This window comes from Pelobates fuscus, chromosome 4 (assembly GCF_036172605.1).
Source record: "Pelobates fuscus isolate aPelFus1 chromosome 4, aPelFus1.pri, whole genome shotgun sequence".
Taxonomy (NCBI): Eukaryota; Metazoa; Chordata; class Amphibia; order Anura; family Pelobatidae; genus Pelobates; species Pelobates fuscus.
The window spans coordinates 361,172,391-361,195,383 of NC_086320.1; the positions used below are offsets into that span (position 1 = coordinate 361,172,391).

Sequence of the window (22,993 nt, forward strand, 5' to 3'; positions counted from 1 at the left end):
TTTGATTGGATGAGCTCGGGGCTCACCATGCGTTTGCTTCTCATCCCCAATGCTTCTCTGTGATTGGACAAGAAGACGAGAAAGAGACTGCCTGCAGGGCGTTACCAGAGGCAGAGTAGGGGGCTGGACTGAGTGGGTCTTGGCACTGGAAACAGAGCAAGCAAAACTATTTTTCCTCATTTAAAAAAAATGATTTAGAGGGGGCCCTGAATTTAAACCAGGAATAGAACACTATAAAATAGAACACATATAAAAAATAATGTATGTATTCCCATCACTTAATGTTTCAGAGTGATTCTTAGTTTTGCCAGTGTACATTTTCTCTTGAGACATTTGTCTACTCACTTAGTATTCCAGCAGAATAATACATAGAAAAAGGTTATATATCTGTATATATAGATATATTTCCCCTATTCTACTACGACTTGTTGCTAGACCTTGCAGTAGCCTCCTGTATGTAGCTAAATATCTATTTACAGAGCAGGAGATTGAAAATGAAACCATTTTTTTTTTCATGCAGGCTGTGTCAGTTACATTCAGGGGAGGTGTGGCTAGGGCTGCATAAACAAAAACAAAAGTGATTTAACTCCTAAATGGCAGAGAATTGACCAGTGAGACTGCAAGAGCACCATCTATACACAAACATTGCTTCATTAAGTTAAAGTTGTTTTATTGACTATAGTGTCCCTTTAAATACGCATAGGGTCCCTTACAGTGTGCCTGCCATTTGTAAAACTGTAGACAAGCGACCTTTGAACACATAACTTGACCTGTCCATTGTGCTTGTCTACTCAACAATAAAGAAAGCAGACTTGCCTAGAATAATGTGTGTGTATATGACACAATAATGTAATCAATTCAGAATAAAAAAATGTGTTAAAACTTGCAAGGTATTAGGTTAAACCATGTGTAGAAACAGTGTGAATTATGTGTTTAAATAGCAAACACATTTATCGAGTAACCAGTATGTTCTCTCTGTCACAATAATCTGCTATGCACTAAAAACAAATACATACAAGAAAACACAATCACAGCATAATACAATTACAAACGTGCAGTTTGTAATAACTTGCACAGTTGCAGTCAGAATTATTCAACCCCCATTGAAATAGGCGTATTGTAAAAATTTACAGACTTTCAGCTCTTTGCAATGAACAAATCAAACAAAAGTAATTCAAATAGTTCAACAGAAATTCAGCAGAAAATGCAACTTATAATGACGTCTCCTGTTTCCAGATTACAACTGTACTCAGAAAGTCAAATAGCGCCAACTCTGAGGAACGAGCAATCAGTGCATTAGCTTTGAGTGGCTTACAGTACAGTCTTTGTTGAGTCCATCAGCCTTACATAAGATCTGGTCATTCTTGAGGGTATATTTGAAGTGTAAAAGACTAACTCTGTGGCACATCTGTCAGTCTTAGGCAACTTAACGACTGAGTGACTGTGGAATTAATTTCTATAATGCACGAGATAATTGCTTCTTCAGGTTTTACCTCAGGAGCTTACACTCTCCACCGTCCATCAACATATAAATACACTTCTCAACCATGCAGGCACCAATGCTTCTTTAATGCATTTGATATGTTTTGGTCTCATTAATATGCTATATTATTTTACAGGCTCAAATCTATATAGTTCTTGCATAAAATAAATACATGTTTTGCAGAATGCTGCACCTCTTTAGTCACGTAGCCACTGATAGCACTGAATGATCTGAACTGCAAAACAACCTGCATTAGAAGGTGAGGACACCTAGGGAGGCATACAGTAAGAATATCACTACCTGTTTATGGTTTATCTGACTGTCTGCAGCCAAGTATGCAAATTAAAAACAGCTGAGCTGGACTGTGTACATACCTTTGATAAGGAAGTATTTCTGGCATGAGTTGGCGTGGCTAAGGAGGCCGGCTTACGGGGCAGCATCCTGCAAAACATTTGATTTGAGCATGCAAAAAAAAAAAAAAAACACAGCACATCAATGAGGTCATAATTTTAAAATGCATTAATGCTGTAATGGTGATCAGAGTGTCCATTAAACATTCACAGTGCACTGTATTGCACGTCACCCAAAATCTACCAGGAGCTTAGTCAGGATTTCATCATGATCCAGAAAAGTTTATTAACCACTAACTTTATTTTTATATAGTTTTAAGCTATGAGTTTGTTTTACATCTTTCATGTAGACATAGTCCCTGGAGCCATGATCGTGCCTGGCACCATTCACCATCCCTATGCAAAGAATAAATATGGGGGGCACAAACCAGTATCCTACCAAGGGCGGAGTGGGATCTTATTCATTTTTAGCCTGTAGCAGTAGAGTACTTGCTCACCCAGAGAAAATGTAAAGTCGTGCTTGACATCTCCCTCTATTGCGCTCATTTTGTAGTGCTGGAATTCTATCCCATGCTGTAAATGTTGAAAATATTGAGCCATAAATCTGACAAGCAATAAGACTGTTTTTCTCATGTAATGAGCTACACGTGTAAGGAAGGTTTAGAGCTCACCTCTGTCTACTACGTTGTTTTGCCTGCCAGCGAGTGCGCATTGGCAATTATGTGTAGGAAGGGAATAGTACAATTGATTACAACTGAATAAATCTTTTACAACAAGAACACGAGAAAAAGCCGTTCCTTCGGCTGAGCCGAGCAGACATCCACGGTGCGTGTCGTTTGCTGTCGGCTCTGGAGTATAAATGGATAGTTCTGCTTTTTCCTGAAGAGGTATACTTAGTTACTAACACAGAACACAAGCAAAGAAATTATAGCTTACAATAAAATAAAAAAAAAAGAAGTCATGAAAATGGACACAAAAAGTAAAAATAATGTTTCCCCGCTTGTTATAATGTCCTCTCTCAAACACTTACGGCTTAGGGTTAGGATAAACCCTACTATATCGTGAACTCCTGGCAAGTTCATCATTGGTATGTTAAGCGTAGGTATTTCACTAATATTTAATGGACATATTGGGAGATAGAATTTGGTTGACAACATTTTCTATTGTATACAACAAAGGTTCGCATTACCCTCATTCCTTGCCCCTCCTGGCAGTAAATGTCTGTGTTATTTTCTCTATACTTGTCCAGAAACCTTTCATTCCCCAGCAGCGAGCAGAAAAAAAATAGAAACGTAATTTTCACTAAGCACTAACCCAGCAACCTGCGTCTCTTCCCACCCACCATGTTTCCTTACTTTATGGAAGCGGTAGTTAACCTTGGGCACTCCAGATGTTGTAGAATACATTTCCGCTGACACTTTGCCAGGATTATGCGTGTAAGAGCATTCTGGGAGATGCAGTCCACAAGATCTGGAGTGCTGAAGATTACCTACTGCTGCGCCTAGTGTGGGGGCTTTAAGAGCATTATTGGGGATGTAGTCAATATCATCTGGACAGCCAAAAGTTGTCTACTCCAACTTTATAGCATGTTTCTTCAGCTGCTTCACATCACACTCAGTTACCTCCTCATCCCCCTTTACAACACACCTGTTTTGTCCTTTAATTCTCTCTGGCCATCACTTTCAAATTCCCTGTGCTACCCCTTTTTTTAACTCCCTAGATTAACCTTTAGATTGTAAGCTCACAGGTTTTGTAACTAAGTAACTTTGTGTAAAAGAGCTTTCATCTTAGCTCATGGCTAGGGCTCTCTTTACATATTGGATTTGTCTGTGTATATTCTAGTGTATTTTTCTCCAAGTGTACAGTACTGTGGAATTATTTGGAACTTTATAAACGTCATTAAAAAATAATAGTAATAATAAGTCACCTGCCATTAACCCCTTGAGGACCAAACTTCTGGAATAAAAGGGAATCATGACATGTCATACATGTCATGTGTCCTAAGAGATTAAAGGTTAATGCTAAATAGAAATACAAATGAGCAGGGGCGGCGCGTCCTTTAGGCTGATTAGGCGGCCGCATAGGCCGCTTCTCAATGGGGGGTCGCCAGCAGCAGCTTTACTGCTGATTTGGGCCACCTCCACTCTATGTGTGACAAACAATGAGGTTCAAGCCGCAGTTGATGGCATCGGGCGCTGGGGAGCACTTACATAGCTGCAGACTAGCGCCCGGTGCCATCAACCTCAGACCGCAAAGTTCACAGAGCCGCCCCCTCCATCCCCCTACACACCTCTTATGACGGCAGTGCAAGGGCACATTGTTCGATCGCTCCCGCCCCTTCCACTGCACTCGGGGTCAAGTAGGCAGGAGGATAGCAGGGGGTGGAACTGAGAGAGAGTGGAGGCAGCCAGGCGCAGTCCAGAAGCCTGGGACACACGGAGAGACTGAGTCATTGCAAAGTGAAGTCAAGAGGGGGACAATATGTGTGTGTGCTTGGGTCAGTGTGTGTGCTTGGGTCAGTGTGAGAGAGAAGACACAACATCCAGTGGAATAAAATAAATAAATAAATAAATAAGATCCTACACTAGAGTTGGTAAGGTTGCAGGGTATAAGGGCATAACCCACGGAGTGTAATATAGAAAAGAAAAAGGCTGAAAAAAAGGGATTACAGACGGGTCCTCCCAATCATCAGTCTCAATACCCCTGAATAAAGTTGTTCATAATAATGGCTAGAAATTGCCAGTATAGAACATACATGAAATGTATGAAAAATAATAAATTTTTATTAGTCCCTTCTAGGGAAGAAAAAGAACGACAAAATTTAAAAATAAAGGTGTATATACAGTGAAAAAGTGTGAAAGAATAGGAATCCTCTGTCAAATGCTGGCCTCACAATATACCTTGTTGTCAAAAATAGTTGCAACAATGTTTCAAACGCTAAAAGTAGCTATTGATGTGTATCTTAAGAGAAATAGTAGTGTCCCCCTAATTGAGTTGCAAAATAGCAGAGTTGCTAGGGAGGGGAGGGAAAGAACCCCCACTCGCAAGGTATGCTAAAGCGATGGAGTATTTGTTAAAAAATAAACAATAATAACGGCACCCTCAGACTAGCCCCAGATCGTAAGGCTGAGCCAGGGGCTCTTGACAAAGGCGCAAGGTTAAGCGCCGAAACGCGCGTTGAGCCATTACCGGGACCACTTGGTCCGAGATTAGACTAGGGATCTCTCTGCAATATTAGTACTAGGAAAGTCTTTTCCTCTACATTATAGAACTTTGATTTCAGTCAGTATTTGCCTCACCTCGCTAACTTAGCACCCAGACTGCCTACCAGAGTTTAGATCTACATTAGCAGCGTTTTTTTTCCTGTAGAGCTGTCATCAGTTCGAGAATAGATTTAGTTATTTGAGCAATTTGAATGGCAAAATTGATTGCCAGTTATTTATCTCGCTGTGTCAGCTTTTAAGACTCCATATCAGGACTTAGGTCTATGTTTTGCATATGAGCAGCATATTCTGAGTGACGAAAAATTAGGAGCCAACGATTTTGCAGGCTCTCGTCACTCCAGTCCCATTACATGGGGTGTTAAGCTCTGCTCTCTATTTACAGCCAGTGGGCTATCAATATTAGGGGTCTACTGTATGTGTTTTACAAAGGGGAGTTTATGCTACATCAGCCTTACGATCTGGGGCTAGTCTGAGGGTGCCGTTATTATTGTTTATTTTTTAACAAATACTCCATCGCTTTAGCATACCTTGCGAGTGGGGGTTCTTTCCCTCCCCTCCCTAGCAACTCTGCTATTTTGCAACTCAATTAGGGGGACACTACTGTTTCTCTTAAGATACACATCAATAGCTACTTTTAGCGTTTGAAACATTGTTGCAACTATTTTTGACAACAAGGTATATTGTGAGGCCAGCATTTGACAGAGGATTCCTATTCTTTCACACTTTTTCACTGTGTATACACCTTTATTTTTACATTTTGTCGTTCTTTTTCTTCCCTAGAAGGGACTAATAAAAATGTATTATTTTTCATACATTTCATGTATGTTCTATACTGGCAATTTCTAGCCATTATTATGAACAACTTTATTCAGGGGTATTGAGACTGATGATTGGGAGGACCCGTCTGTAATCCCTTTTTTCAGCCTTTTTCTTTTCTATGAATCTAGCGGCACTCACGAGTTCCATGATGGCCTCCGCACGCGATGGTTGGCAAGGCCCATGGTTTCGCGTGCCCGCCGTGAGAAAGCAAAATAGCGCTGGCGGCACCCACCACCCTTACACCTCCCACCGATAGTCATAAAGGAAATATAAAGTCAAATAGAAGCGCGATCACGGCACTCGCCTGCATAATATGTATACAGTATCTTTAATATTCAAGTTGGTTTTAATAATACAATTTCTGACTGTAGTAATTCATGTCATTTTAACTCAATCTGTTCACAGGTCTTGTTTAAAACATTCTTTATTTTTGTCTTTTCTGCCAATGTACAGCCCCTGGCTACACTAGTTTTTCATTGCTTGAAAAGGGTACGGCTTGCATGAAACATGTTATAGGCATCAGCCTTATTCTGCCGCGATACGAAAAAAATAAATCTTTCCCCATATATTGCATTTTAATGTAACTGGCAAGCAGCAGCGTATTTTGCCACGGGCTCGACTAGGCTCTCTAATTGCCCAGTACTAAACAAATAGAATTACCAATGATCTATGGCTAATATATATAAAAAAGAGCTTTTGTTATGTATGCACAAAATACGCACAAAATACGCTTTTATAAAGATTCGCATTTCTACTCCTCTAGGGGAATTTATTTGAACATAAGATCCTGGCATGTAAAGGGGTCAGCGACATATTAAGCAGGAATTTTCTTTTGTTGTAATTGATATACGTCCTTTGGCATTGATTCATTTCCTCAAATGGATGTTTTAAAAATAATAATAATTATAATAAACTTAAATCATTCATGTCCATTTTGGTTATGGAGTGGCATCCAGTGCTCTCTAACGTCACTTTCATTTTCTAGTTAATTGAAAAAAATAGTTTAACTGTAACCATAGTTTTTTAATTTCATAACGTCAGTACAGGATACAGTTCTTGATCCAGAACCGATCCTACATCACTGGTCCTTAGCGTGGGTGGGCCTTATGCAACAATAGGCCATCAGAACATAAAAGTCAAGATAGAGCTGGGTCAAAATAACAAAAGACCACTAGGAATATAAACACTGGTGGAGGCTGATGACGGGTGCTGCATCTCCGGTCACCAATAAAGGGATGAATGAACACTAAAGATATAGTCATGACAAGTTTTTTCTACAACACACTTATCAATAGTTAATACATTTCTTTTTTATGTTTTTTTTTTGCAACAAAGCTGGGGGGTTCTCCACCTCACCTGAACCTATGGACCAGCCTCCACAGTTGGGTACTAAAGAAACCACAACAGGGCACTGGCCCCAGGCATGAACGCTGCTTAAATATGAACAGCAATTATTGAGGCTGCTTGCGTCATTCCCAGAACGTGCGCGATCGTTTATGGCGAGGTGATGCCACAGACTCTGCATCATTATTTTGACACACCATGATGCTTACAAACAAAATAATTTTAGGAAAAAGTAATTACTATACAATATAATGTCACATATAGTTGCAATTCATATATTGATGTATGTATGCTTGAGTGATAGGATATGATTTACAAACACAGCACATCATCACCCTTCAAGGTTACCATGACACTGACATATGGATACAGAACGTGATCACTGCTAAAAGCAATTTAGATTCTGATTAATCTGAGACCCGCTTACTCCAGGTGCATCTTCAAAAGCCTTCTAAACATCACATGATCAACCATCCACAAAGCAGCTCCCACGACTGACAGAGGCTGTCATCCTTTTTATATAAGTTCATATCCAGACCCCCAGAGCAGGCTGCATTTGTGTGATTACATTGATTTCCAAGTGCACATCTTTGTCTGAGATACACCGGGCCAGTCCTGATTGACCAGGGTGTTGGATTTAAATACAACTCTCTAATTGTAAGGCATCCAAAGCCTCTAAATGTGCTTAATATAAGGTCTTCTATTGACATCAGCAACCACTGGACAAATTCTGAACTTTTTTGTAGTCTAAAAATGAATTTATCGGGTAAGTTAACGTACGTTAAAACTCTTCGTGGAGAACTATCCCAGGATTTATAATACTAGTTTTACAATTTATCCATGTTAATTAAATATGTATTTGTAAGGTATGAAAAATAAAATTATCTATTACAAGCGAGTGCCTCCACTTTGGCTGCTTGTCAGCCATTGCTGTAAGCTCTGCCCTTTGCACTGCGTAGTCAGCTCTGAGAGAGCACATAGAGGACGACACATGGAATCCATATTTCTGTTTCTCTTCCTCAAATCAACGTGTGCTCTGGTTGTGTCTGACTGAACTGGATTGTGATGTAATTTTAAAAATCTTTACACACACACACATGAAAAACGGTTAGCCCAAGTTATAGCTGATTTTGTTTTCCAATGTTTATCTAAAAGTGTAACAAGTGACAATTCCTGTTTAAAGCAGAACGTTTTTAACCTGTGTTTTGTCTTGAGTCAGAGCAAAGATATTGATAGCAGATTTGCCTTTAAAAGAGCGTTTGCCTTTTCTAATCCAGTAAATAGCATGAGCCCATTTCCCACACAGTAATTAGAGCGGCTCTTTCACCCAAACACAATTTTGAGCATTTCAGAAAAATGAACTCTTTATAAAATGCTCATAAAGAGTATTTTGGGATTTTTTCAATACTTTTTCTTCTTTGTTTTATGTAGAATCCTCAAGTTGACAAAACTTGACAAATGGCGGAGCGATGGCTGTACGAATAAGGCATTTTTTTCTCACAGCCGCTCATCACAAGATAATATCTATGAAGGCTCCGGTGTTCTTGGGGAATACTCAATTGACATCGCTGTTGTTCTCTCTCAAATGTGGTTATCTCAGACAATCAATTGCTTTGCCATAGGAAAGCATTGGGAAGCCATTGTGAATGCAACAATCAGCATCTCCTCATAGAGATTCATTGAATCAATGTATCTCTACGGGGAGCATTCAGCATCTCCATGCAGAGCGTGGAGACGTTGAACGCAGGTGCTGCACACTGTGCAGCACTGAAATAGGAAGCACAAGTGGCCGTCTGAGTGACTGCCACTGGAGGTGTTACTAGGCAGCTATGCCTAGGCAGCTATGCAAGCATTCACATTACTGAGCCTGTAGGGACAGACTATAGACACCAGAACAACTACATTAAACTGTAGTGGTTCTCGTGACTATAGTGATGCAAACACCATTATAAAATGTAATCTTACTTCCATAATCTGAAATATCCTGGTATCTAACGCACACAAAAGGCCAGTTCACACATAACAATCACTTTATTTATCAAGTCATTAAACTTCGAGCCAGCAACAATCTGTCAGTGGACACAAGATCTATTCACTAAACTTTGAATTGTAGCAAAAAAAAAAATCCTGACAATTCAGGCAAAAATTGCCAAAATGTGACTATAGCTGTTTATAAATCAGATATATTAGCCTAAATGTTGTATTTTGTTTTGATGCAGTTTGAAGTTTATTGAAAAGTGAATATGTAAGCCCCTCTAATTTCCAGGAAAAAAAAAATTTCCAGGAGCAACATTAGTTGTTAGGTTCACTTCCTTTGTTTTTTTGTCTTTGTTACCTTGAATTTTGTCAATAAAGTTACTTGAAGCGATCCCAGGTTAGCGATGAATGTATTATTTTGCGTCAGGCGTACATTTTTCTTAATCCTCCGCTGTCATTATCCACTAACACAAATCATGGTGTAATTTGCAAAGTTGTTAAGCAGTGGCTAAGCAAATGTTATTTGAGCACTATATTTATATCTATAGCAGTTCCTCCAAATATTAATCTTATGTGATTGTGTCCTTTTAATTTAGCAAACGTCACACTATTGAAAAATTGATTTAACCTGGATTGAAATACTAACTTTAGCTTGAATTTTGCAAGGTGAAATGGCTGCCATTCGAAATTCGACCCTGACTAATGTTAATTTCCTCCACCAATTTGCAGATACATATTCTGCCATTCAGCAGACTTTGCACAAGACATACTCTCATGACTTACCTTTGTAGAAATGTGTTCATACACAACCATACCTACCAAGTGTCTCTATTTAGGAGGGACAGTCCCTATTTTGAGCCCAAATCACGGTGTCTGCTAAAAAAGATTGTTTGCAATTAATATGGGATTTAGAACAAGAACAATGTATCTTATTTATACAGAATAATTTCTAAACATGTTTATTGTAGTTTAAAGACAAATTTCCTTGAGTATTATTGCTCCTGTTATACACTCAGACACATCAAAAATATGGAGCTCCTAGATAAGGTGATAATGAGGATAGAAAAAAGGGACCAAGGTATTTGGGCCTAAAACGGGGACTGTCTCACCTAAGTAGGGAGGGACACTTGGGAGGTATGCCTTCCATAGAAATTAAACGTAATTTAAAACAGAATTAGTGTGTTAGAAAAAGCACAAGTTGTATGATTTATCACTTGACATCAGACTAAGAACACTTACTTGTCTGTTTCTGGTCTAGCTGAATTACGTGTGGCTTTAATGTGATTGCAGATAGCAAAATAGTAAAAAAAAAAAAAAAACATATGGAATCATGAGGTGTGCAATTATTGTGCTCAGAAGAGCATGAACAAGCTTAATAACCCATTGCAGTTATGTTGTATTTATGCATCAGTCAGGAGAATGATCCTACTGTAATAGGAGTGACTAGTAAACAGATTAAACTACAGTAATAATATGGTTTTAACAACCTTATAAAATGCCTTTAATAATTCTAAAAGCAGTATGGAAATATGAAGGGATGAATGAATACGTTTGGATGCCTTTTGAATAAAAAAAATTAAAAAACTTTATTTTTATAACATTTATTTAAAATTTTTTAAATATGCTAATAATTGTCGCAGACTAGCCCATATTTGTATTATTATTGGCAATCATGCTTTTAGGCCTTTAAATTAAAAAAAAAACATTGGTCAGGTTCCTCAAGCTTTGAGGACAGGTCAGGTCTGAACATATTTGGATTGCTCAAGAAATAGAGGCAGCAGTGATCAAACATGAGTGGAGAGGCATGTTACTCCTAGTGGTCACGTGTGGTATTGCAGCAAAGAAAGTGCAGGAAACCAGCAAGTGAGAAAAATTATCGCATTTACAGAAACTCACTAACATTTTCCTTCCTAATTTTAATGCAAGTCTGTTTGGATATGTAAGGGCACATAGTCTATATATTTTCTTTCTTCTCCCTATCAGTGGATAGGGACGTAAGATATTAATTAGTGCACAAAAGAACAGGTAAATACATTTCTAAATATGTTTTCTTCCAAAGAAGGGCTACCTAAATGATTTTTACCTAACTGTGGATCCACATATTATTTTAGACTACACCTCCCACTATTACTTGAGCACCAACAGTGGTCTGTGATTGGGAGGGGGTCACGTTTCAACACTCCTTTAGGTGTGAGTGTGTGAGTGTGTGCGTGTGTGCGTGTGTGCGTGTGTGCGTGTGTGCGTGTGTGCGTGTGTGTGTGCGTGTGTGCGTGTTTGTTTTACTAATAAGGCACTCACACTTCTTGTGAGTTTTTCTGCCTATATACCAGTAAAGATGCAGTATATGTGAAGAACTGTTGCCATTTTAAAAATGAATAAAGCTAAGCACAAAAGAAATTAAATGCACTATTATTCTTATTGATTTGCTGAAAATCTAAATTATATACACTATGTTCTAAATCTGTGTGTGAGTGCGTGCATGAAATAGGAATCTAAAGTTTCTGATAGGCTGAACCTGCGACTGGTTGCCAAGGCAACAGACATTAATGACCTTGAACTGCCCGTTGCCCCTAGCAACTCATAATCTTTATATATGTTATACAAGGACTTCTTTCATATATACATAGCTATATATATATATGTGTGTATATATTGCAACATTAACCCCTTAAGGACCAAACTCCTGGAATAAAAGGGAATCGTGACATGTCACACATGTCATGTGTCCTTAAGGGGTTAAACTTTTTTCCCCCCAGTGTCAGTTGCTTATCACAGTGAAATCATCTTCATTTGTTGTTGTCATGGAGTAAATTCTCTAAGCAAAATATTACATGTTCCTGGTAAATGTTATTTAACAGCTCTGTATTATGATTTTGTGCATCAGTTTGGAATTAGTTACTTGTTGTTATTTTGAGGCCGCCTCGGCCTTTCGCAGTTCTAAAGGTTTGTGACCCATGTTATTGTACTTTTGCTCTTCCCCCTGTAATATTGCACTTTTCCTATAAATAATAAATTATGTGAGCAGCACTTGCCCCTGGAGAGTTAAGTGGGATAATGAATATGTTCTTGGTTGGCAGGATTCTCCTTCAGTGCGTTCTGTGACGTGTAAAAACTGTGATTTTCATCGAAGACATTCAATGAGCCAGGAGGGCAAATTATTGCCCATAAACATGTGTAATATTCACAGCATGTGTCTTTTTATCAGGCGGTAGTTTAAAACCTAACTTTCAATATGACCCTAAACCAGAATCAAAATTATTACAAAGCATTACTTTACGAAAATTATAAAATAAACGCTTCAAGCACTTTAAAGGACCACTCTAGTGCCAGGAAAACATACTCGTTTTCCTGGCACTAGAGTGCCCTGAGGGTGCCCCCACCCTCAGGGACCCACTCCCGCCGGGCTCTGGGGGGAGGAAGGGGTTAAACTTACCTCTTTCTCCAGCGCCGGGCGGGGAGCTCTACTCCTCCTCCTCTTCTTCCTCGCGACGTCATCGGCTGAATGCGCATGCGCGGCAGGAGCCGCGCTCGCATTCAGCCGGTCGCATAGGAAAGCATTCATAATGCTTTCCTATGGACGCTTGCGTGCTCTCACTGTGATTTTCACAGTGAGAAGCACGCAAGCGCCTCTAGCGGCTGTCAGTGAGACAGCCACTAGAGGCTCTGGAGGCTGGCTTAACCCTCAGAATAAACATAGCAGTTTCTCTGAAACTGCTATGTTTATAAAAAAAAGGGTAAAAGCTAGCTGGACCTGGCACCCAGACCACTTCATTAAGCTGAAGTGGTCTGGGTGCCTAGAGTGGTCCTTTAACAAGCTTGTATAATGTGTGATAAAAAGAGGACCCCTTTTCTAATTTTTCTTCCTTCTGTTGACCTGTAACTGCAAAGATCTGCAAATATTTAGGCGTAGGCGGATATATGTCCTCCCCAATACATGAGAGTAGGATGCTATGCTATATATATATATATATATATATATATATATATTTTTTTTATATATAATACACAAGATCCAGCGCACACACACACACCTATCCACTAAACAGCAACTACAATGTTGACAGATTTTTTTTTAACAACACCTAATCTAGGCAAAATAATGGGGGTTTAGTTACATTATATGATCATACATTGCCTAAGCCTGCCACAACGTCAATGTACCCCATCTTACATTGGGTACATTGACGTTGTGGCAGACATATGCAATGTACCTGCATGGCTGTATTAATAACCCCTTCTGTCACTTACCTGGGTCAAGCGCCGATGTGCCTCGGTGCTGGCCCAGCTCTGCACATGCGCCTCCACTGCCGCCGTCGGGGGAGACCTAATGCGCATGCGCGGCAATGGCCGTGCTCGCATTAGGATCTCCCCATAGGAAAGCATTATTCAATGCATAGCGTGACGTCCAGCGTTGTTTAGATGACCAAAAGTCATCACAGAAGTCCCTCTTCAAAAGAACCTGGAAGTCCCTCCAGTGGCTGTCTGTCTGGTAGACAGCCACTAGAGGAGGACTTAACCCTGCAAGGTAATTACTGCAGTTTATAAAAACTTCAACAATTGCCTGCTCAGGGTTATGGGTGATAGGAGTTGGGCTGGAGTTCCCAGTATGGTACAGAGTTTTGTGCACAGAGCTGGTCAGGAAACAGTGTATTTTACAAGCTCTGTAAGAAAATAGAAGAGTATTAAAATGCATGTTTGTAGGGACAGATTGCTAGCAAGCTAACCTCTGCATTTTGTTGTACTGGTTATCGCTTTAAAATGCAAGTTTTCTGCCAACAGGTTTTTTCTGCTACTCTTTAAGTTTAACTTTAACTGTTTCAGTTTATTTCTTGCTACAAAGACTTTTTAACCTTTTGTAAGTGTTTGAGCTATGGAAAGGTTTTGTGAGTCATTAAGAGAGCAGTTAGTAGGAGCTTCATGGTTCAATATTATAATGGGACGTATTAAAGGTTGTGACTCTAATCAATACCGGTAGACAGCAAATAAACATGATTAGCAATATTCACACACTGAAAATCAGTAGAAATACTTTTTTCTAGAGGATGCTTCTTATGCACCATAGCACAAATATTGGCAGTCTGATATATCACCCCATAATCTGCACAATTATCTTCTTTATCACGAAACAAATAATTAAATCTGAATTCATAGGCCCATTAGTTAGGTCCATGGTGCTGCTGAAGGTTTAATGTGCATCAAATTACAAATCTTAAGTAAGCATCTTCTAAGCGACGTGGTGGGGCATCAAATTCATATTAATAATAATATTTTGATCCTTTATTTTAGCTACATTATTCCTCATTCTAGAAAGTGTGAACATGATTTTAACAGCTTAGGAATGGTTTTATGATTGTTTTGGCAATATAAAAAGAAATAAATATCATCAGTTGATTTAAAATAATACTTTACGTTTTTCTTAAAACATGGGAACAGAAAAGATTGAAGAGTCATTTATCAAAAAAGTGTTGGTGTTTTGAGAAATCGAAATAAACATAAATTTGTAAACTTTTTAAGAAAAAATCCCAGTTTGGCTATTTTGGCTTAAATTTGAAATTTATCTTGAATTCTCACTTTTGTGAATTACGCAATAAGCGATGAACTGCTTTGAAGTGAAAAACAATTTGCAAAATAAATACAAAAATAGCTTTTTTGGAAATAATAGTCACAGCTATTTTAGCCTGAGCTTTCCAGTTTGGATTCCAATTCATTATAGTTTAATAAACCATACAGGGTTATTAACAGAGAAAATTATATTACAATCTAGGGATAATATTATTGGCCACTCCTCAGATGGCTGCTAGAGGTGCTTCCTGAGGCAGTGCTGCACAGTGAGCAGCACTGCCATTGAGTGTCACCACCCTCTATATGCAGACAATGAACGTTCCTCATAGAGATGTATTGATTAAATGATGCTGATTGGCCAGGGCTGTGTTTGACTTGTGCTGGATCTGCCTCCTTGACAGTCTCAGCCAATCCCATGGGAAAGCATTGTGATTGGCTCACAGAATCACTTCTGATGATGTCAGCAGACAGCAGGTAGGTCAGAGGCATCAGCTGCAGACTTGTATACAAGTACGATTTTACTATATTTATAGAGACAAGGAGGGCCAGAGGGGCTAGATAGTGGTTTTAACACTATAGGGTCAGGTATACATGTTTGTGTTCCTGACCCTATAGTGATCCTTTAAATTCTACATCAATACCCAATAGATACCATATTGTGAAATGTTAGTCTAACTGGGACAAATCTCTTAGAACAAAAGCAAGTATTCATGTAAAATAATTTAGAATGCATTTACTATATATAGAGAGTATATGTTCCTTACTGTGAACATTATTATTGTGAAGCTTTGTTATGTTACACTCACAATTCATTGTACATTTCAATACTGTGGATTCAGTGGCAGAAGTGAAACACGTCACGTGGCACATTACTCCATAAACCTTTGTCTTAACAGTATGTATGTGCTCTAAGCCAGGGGTGCCCAAAAGGTAGATCCCCAGATGTTGTAGAAATACAATGCCCATGATGCCTTTAGAATGACGAAGCATCATGGACGCTGTAGTTATAAAACATCTGGGGATCTCCTTGGGCACCCTTTGTTCTAAGCCAACACACTAAAGAGTATGGAATCCATATTTATGACTCCAGATGCTGCAATATAAATTATGAACAATGACTCAATCTATCACCAAATCCTGTAATTTCCATTTCAAAAACATTGCGCGCATCCGCCCCTACTTAACGCCAGATGCGACTAAGGTGTTGGTCCATTCCACTGTCCTTTCTCGCCTTGACTACTGTAATCCGCTTCTCAGTGGTCTTACTTGCTCCCAACTTGCGCTGTTACAGTCCATAATGTATGTGGTGGCAAGGCTCATCTTCTTGTCCGCCCGCACCTCCCATGCCTCACCCTTCTGTCAGTCTCTACATTGGCTTCCTATAAAATATAAAGCTCAATTTAAAATTCTGGTTCTTGCTTTCAAATCTCTACATAATGCTGCTCCCACCTATCTATCCTCCCTTATACACAAGTATGTCCCGTCTAGGCCCTTACGATCTGCTGAAGACTCACGTCTATCTTCTGTCTGTACTCCCACCTCTGATGCTCGCCTCCAAGATTTCTCGAGGGCTGCACCGTTCCTGTGGAACTCGCTTCCCTCCTCTGTTAGATGCTCACCCAGTCTCCACTCCTTCAAAAAATCGTTAAAAACCCACTTCTTCATAAAAGCGTATCAATTAAACTGTTAATAGCTCGCACCTGATTCCTCTTCTGCAACTGTCACTAGTCTAATACTATCCTTACCTTTTTGTGTCATTTTACCCCACTCCCTCTAGCATGTAAGCTCATTGAGCAGGGCCCTCAACCCCTCTGTTCCTGTGTGTCCAACTTGTCTGGTTACAACTACATGTCTGTTCATCCACCCATTGTAAAGCGCTGCAGAATTTGACGGCGCTCTATAAATATCATAATAATAATAATAATAATGTAGGAAAAATAACTCTTCCTTTATATGCTTTATGTGTACAATTTAGCAGTGAAATGCTCCAAAGGTGCAATTAAATACCTACCCTACCCTTATTTTTGAGAGTGCACTATTATATCAGCCATAATGCCTCTGAGCAGAATTGACCCTACGTCACTTCTAAGTCTATAAATGCTTCTGTTATGCAAATATAAGTATAATTAATTGTTGCATCGTTAAATAATCACCAAGAATTAGTATTCTCATACATGAAGTGGATTCTAAAAGATCTGTCAGTTATTTTCTTCCCTTGAAATGCTAACTAACAATGTTCTTTTAATACACCTAGTAATTGGAGTGCTGATCACACAAAGATTTATATTTATTTCTATAAGATGATGAGCCTTCATTTTGTTTGATTGTATTATCCATCTCTCTTTGAACAAAAAAAATAATTAAAACAAAATATCCATATAAATATAGTCTCCTGGGCAGCTGCCATTTGCTGTATCTGTTATTAATTCAGCCTCTCCTCTGAAACTGATATGAACATAATAATCTAGGGACATGAGACTGTGATATTCCTATCCCCACATCCTCTCCCAGCATATCATCTAATGGAAAAGAGTTTCAGCATCAACACAAGAGGGTACAAGCAGAGCAATGATAAAGGCCCACTCAAGCTCTTTAACGTTACTTTGCTTGGTTGGGGAATATCTCCTGTAGAATGTGTGTGTCTTGCATTCATCAGTCTCTCTCGCTCACAGTTTACCCACAACCTCCCATTTTTGTCTCTTTCATATCTCCCCTGTGCACGTCCTGTCTCTCCCTTATTCCTTCCTCATATATCTCTACAAGTTCTCCCCCTCACGTATCTCTCTACAAGTTCTCTACCTCACATATATCTGCTTTATTCATACCCCCACCCTCTTACCCAACTAGCTGTCTCTCCCCTATTTTGTCCCCCAAATAGCCTCTCTCCCATTTCTCCACCTTACCTGTCTCTCCCAATTTCTTCCGTCTGATCTCTCTCTCTCCATTTTCTTTCCAGCCTGTATGTCGCCATTTATTTCCGTTAAAAAGCCTCTTGCTATTTATTCTCACTCAACACACCATTTTCATTTCTACAATTTATCTCTCTATTTATTACCCCTCACAAATCTCTCCCCCAGTTCTCCCATCTCACAAATACCCCCCCCCATTGTATTTTATTTTCCCTGCCTAACCTATCTCTTCCATTTTTCCTCCAGTCCTGTCTCTCTCCTCATTCTATATCTCCCCATTTCCCCCCTAACCTATCTATCTCTCCATACTCCCTTTTAGCCTGTCTTTATCTACATTTTAAATCGTCCTACTCCCCCAAACATAACGGTCCACAGCACACTACATTAGGGTGTGCACCCAGAGAAAATGACTATATAAACAATGTCACGAACGCACCCTACTTCAAGAGTGTGCGTGACGTAGTTGTGGTGGTGAAAGGGTTAAAGTTCACTATTTGTCTGCACTAGACTGGAAATAATTATAAAATCCCACTTAACACCACCCACACTTAAGCATAATAATATAACTATTACTATTTTAATGCAGCCACCACCAAGACAATTCATAAATAAGGGTGCCTTGGTCCCCCAGATAAACTTAACAATTAAAACCCACCAAATACAAGTCAGCACAATACCTATGCAATTGCAAAACACTCATTAATTAGTTTCTTCAGGTAACATGATTCTTTACCAGACAAAGGCAGAACTTAATAAAGGAATATTTATTATGAGCAAAACATAGTCACAGTGCACACAAAAATATAGATGACAATCAAATTAGTTACACCAACAACAGATAAAAACAAAAGGGATAAAATAACAGAAGTCCTAATCACTTATTGCCCCGGGTGTCACTTAGAATTAGATTCTGGCCCCCAAGCAAGTCCAATCCACACTTCAGTATCATTATATATATATCCTGTGGATTACCAAGACTCGCCAGAGGTGGAGATAAGGTGTACCTATAGTAACTATAAATGACCACCCCCTTGTGTTCCAGACCAACATTAATCCAAACGGAAACATTTGGTTCTATCTCCTCTTATGTACTTGCCACAGCAATAATAATTACATCTATGAATTTGTTACCATTTTTTCCAATCCATAGATATGTCACACTACTTACCTATGACCCAATATAGCGGACATCACAATCCCTTCCCCTATGGTTAAGTTACGCAAATCATGTTTGGGCTTGATTAGAAGATCGTGCCCGTCCCATTCTAAATATAATAAAAATTAAACTCAATTATTAATCTGTGGGTAAATATTAATGTTTCTTTTGGATATGATACTGGAACACAAGGCTAATGGCCATTAACATATCAAAGGACCCCCTATCTAAGAGGGAATCTAGATATACGGCAAATTAGAGATTTATTTTATATGTAAACCAGACTTCCAGGCCACTTATGTGTGACTTCTCACACATTGCAGAGCCTTTGATTAATCAAATGATCAATCCATATGGTAAACCATCTGACCCCTTTCACATTCCTATGCAATTTACATTACCCCTTCTATCATTTGATCTCTTCCAAGTGGTCAATTGATATATGACTACAAAAATTACATGAAATGGCAATATTTTATTGTGCAACAATGAATTATGCACCCTTGGCGTGACAATCATTATTTAAAAATTCCAATTTAACAAAAGAGGTGCAGACTACACATTTTTACTCTAGTGGTAACAATGTGTATACAGAAGGTTACAGAAGGTTTCTTATAAAACATAATAGGCCAACCCGAACACACAAAACTCCTCAGAAAACTAAACAGGGAACAGGGAGGACAGTTTGGTCCTGCCTTGGCACATCTGGCTCACATCTTGCTCCCACATTAGTATCCCCCACCCAGAGTGAGGCCAGTGTAATTCTCGTTTTTGATTGCCATTAAAATTTAGCTCTGCGGAGCAGGATCAGGCTGGTCTGAATCTCTGTCTCCTGCTCTCTCTTACAGGGCTGTTCTGGCATGGATACTGAGCGTGGAAGGATAGTCATATTCACACCAGTTTCCTCAATGGAACACTACTCAGTAGCCCCTGTGAGTGGGTGCAGTAAGGGAGCCATGAACGGCATCACAGCTACATTTTAATGCATAATGTTGGTCTGGTTGGAGAAGATATCTGATATCCTCTGCAGCTCTGCCGGCCCGTGTCTTCTCACTGGAAAGTGAGTTTGTGAAGTTTCCCAGCTGTGCACATATTGTTTTATATGGCAGCTAGGAAACATTTATTATATAAAGAAAAAGGAGGAAAAAACTAAAACACATATAGAAATAAAAAATATATATAACCTGAAAGAGGGAATATGGATATATGCAAATCCAATGGGAAAATACAGTTAATCTAGAAAATATATAAACACATTGTACATAGTGTGATACAGTAAAAAATAAATATATTTTAAAAGGTAAAGTAACACATTCACAAACCAAAAGATCCGTCTGGCTCATCACCCTCTAGGGGTAGTGTGTAAAAGCTTCAATTATTCGTGATGAGGCTCCTAAACACAAGTGTAAAGCAGGCATGTCTCCACTCTATGTGGTAAAATCCCTCGAGATCAGACTACGAAGAGGGAAGTTGTTCCACAAGTGAGTAAAATAAAAGACTACTAAAAACAAAATACCACGCTAATACAAAACAACCATAAAATAAATAGAAATCCTATGCGTTTCGTCCTAATAGGACTTCTTCAGGGAAGTTTTCGGGAAACTTAACTAGGAAAATTCATGCGGGGGAGGGGAACTGGTTGGATTCATCCCCTTTGTTTCCTATGTTTCTGTGTGTGTGTGCCTGGAAATATTTACTGCTGTGTGCGTACCTAGGAGTGTATGTGTCTCAGCAAGTATGCATCTGTATGAGTATATGTGTACACATGTCTAGGCGTGTATTATCTGGGTGACTCAGCCAGCAGTTTTGAAAGTACTTAGATTTTTCTGAATACAGTCCTGATTGCAAAACGTGCAGCAGCAGCTATTTGCAGTGTCCAGTAAACCTTCTATATCAGTCTATGTGAGTAATATATATATTAGTATAGCATAGTATAGCATATGTAGTACATGTATATTTGGTCACGTATCAATTTATTTTGTCACCTGAAACAGCGTGTTCTACTCTACCAGTGCTACTAATGTTTAGTGACATAGTTACATGATGCTAATAATGACCCCCTTTGGGGATTTCCTGAGCGCTTGTCTCTTCTTGGTTTTTTTCTGAGGTATAATCAATAAATCTGCCAGTGAGACTTTTAATGCCGGATTTCCTCCTGGAATTAAATGAGCGTGGCTATTACTAATTTTTGATGGTGTTGCTTTGCCATAGAATGTCAGGAACAATGTTGATTTACAAAGTAAGAAAAAAAAAACTAGAGCAAGTAAGAATTTTTATTTTTTTTAACTTGAGTACAAAATCTAAGATAAATGTATAGACAAATAAATAAGTAATACAGTGGAGGAGAGGGAGGTTGTACGAGGGAAAGAGTGGTTATAGAATGCTGCTATAGAATGTTTAATGGTTTATGTTGCATTTTTTTTAAATATAAATTGGGGTATACTCCATGTTGATTGTACATAAACAAGATCTGGCGAAATTAAAAAAATAACTGAAAAAAGACACTCACTTGCGGATGTTCCTCATTCGTAGCAAATCTATAGATGTTCTCCAAGGTCATCAGGGTCACAAGTAAATGCTTAGGACCTGTTATGACAGACCAGGTTGTGGGACATTTTATGTCCAAGTAACTACATTGATGTTTTTTTAATAAATTAAACCATTTGGGATTGTGCGTGTTTAACGTGTGTGGCTTCTAGAAAGCTTAACACGTCACACATATCTACAAGCAATGGTTTATACAGACTGTACAATTGTGTGTTTGCTGTTAGAGTTTTTGGGTTTTGTTTTTTGTTGTTTATTTTTTTTGCTATTTGTTCTTTTTTGTTTTGTTTTTTGCTTTAGTTGTTATTTAATTCCTCCTCGGAAATATGAGACAACAGGGTAGGTTTAAGGCAACATTATTTGTTATATATAAAAAGAATATAACAAATTTACCATTTAACATTTGCCATAATACATACAAAGAAATAAAGTCAGTATGATTTATCGAATGAGGCTTACGAGGCCTTCAGATGCACGTGTCTTTTCTTGTCTGGCTGATTCAGGACCTGTGTTAAAGAGGTAGACTTTTTTATTTTTTTAGTTATGATCATAAAATGAAATCATGATTTGCTTCACTGCCCAAGCGTTTGGAATTCTGATCAGCATGTCATTTAGTAACGTTGCTTTGATACATCCCTCTCTCCATACTCAATGAGCTTCCAGTAAGTAGAAAAAGAGGTCCAAGGGACGTCACGTCAGTCAGTTTTAAGATTGAACCCACTCATACCAAACGAAAGGTTAAATTGAATGACTGAAGAAAGACAACTCATTCACGTATACTATGTAAATATAAAACATTAATACATTTATAATGCTATTTAAGAAACTATAATAAAATTAAAATAAGACTATTTACATCCGTCAAATAAAATGATCAATATTTAGAGAGAGAAAAAGGCCTTCCCTTACAAAAACTATGCAAGTAGTGTTCTTTAGCATTAATGAAGTTGCCGGTTTCAATTTTCTACTTAGAACAATATACCTAATATACGCAATAGGAATGCATTAGTGTACATGAAAAATGTTCACGGGTGCAATGTGCGAAACATATATCACATAAATAATTTCTGAATATAAAATGAAAGCAGGAATCCTACTTAACTAACAGATAGAACGACTCTATAAATATGATATATAAGCTAGTAGTTAAAGTTTAATGTTTTTTTTACTTCTCACTAAACAAACAATATTTACACAATAAGGTATACTTGGCTTATTTGTAGAATACAATATTTACTAGCTAGATGAGATGGAGTTTGTTTAAAAAGCAGATAGGATCACCTACTATTTAATTTATACATGGCAGAATGCACATTTTTACTGTATGATTTCCTATTTTTTTCCCACAGATATATCAGTAATAATATCCTTTTTTTTTCTGAACTGGTTTTCCACAGAGAAATCCTTTCAGAGTCTGTAAAGTCTGACACTAAACTACGATAATTCATAGCTGGGAACAATCAGAATGTCTTGTCTGATTCGACTTCAAAGTGAGGAAGAAAGTGTAGTATCTAATTTTGTATTGAAGCCGCCAGAATATCGTTAACAGTATGCAGGATGGAAAAAAATAGATGTATCAGGTTCTACATTTTTTTTGGTGTTTTCCAAAAGGCAGGATTTTATAG

At 38.4% G+C, this 22,993-nt stretch overlaps 1 protein-coding gene across 1 annotated transcript in view; it reads left to right on the forward strand.

Moving 5' to 3' along the window:
• Positions 1 to 22,993, forward strand: part of ADARB2 (adenosine deaminase RNA specific B2 (inactive)) — a 495,819-nt gene that overhangs the window by 162,186 nt on the left and 310,640 nt on the right. The gene's annotated exons all lie outside the window — the stretch shown is intronic.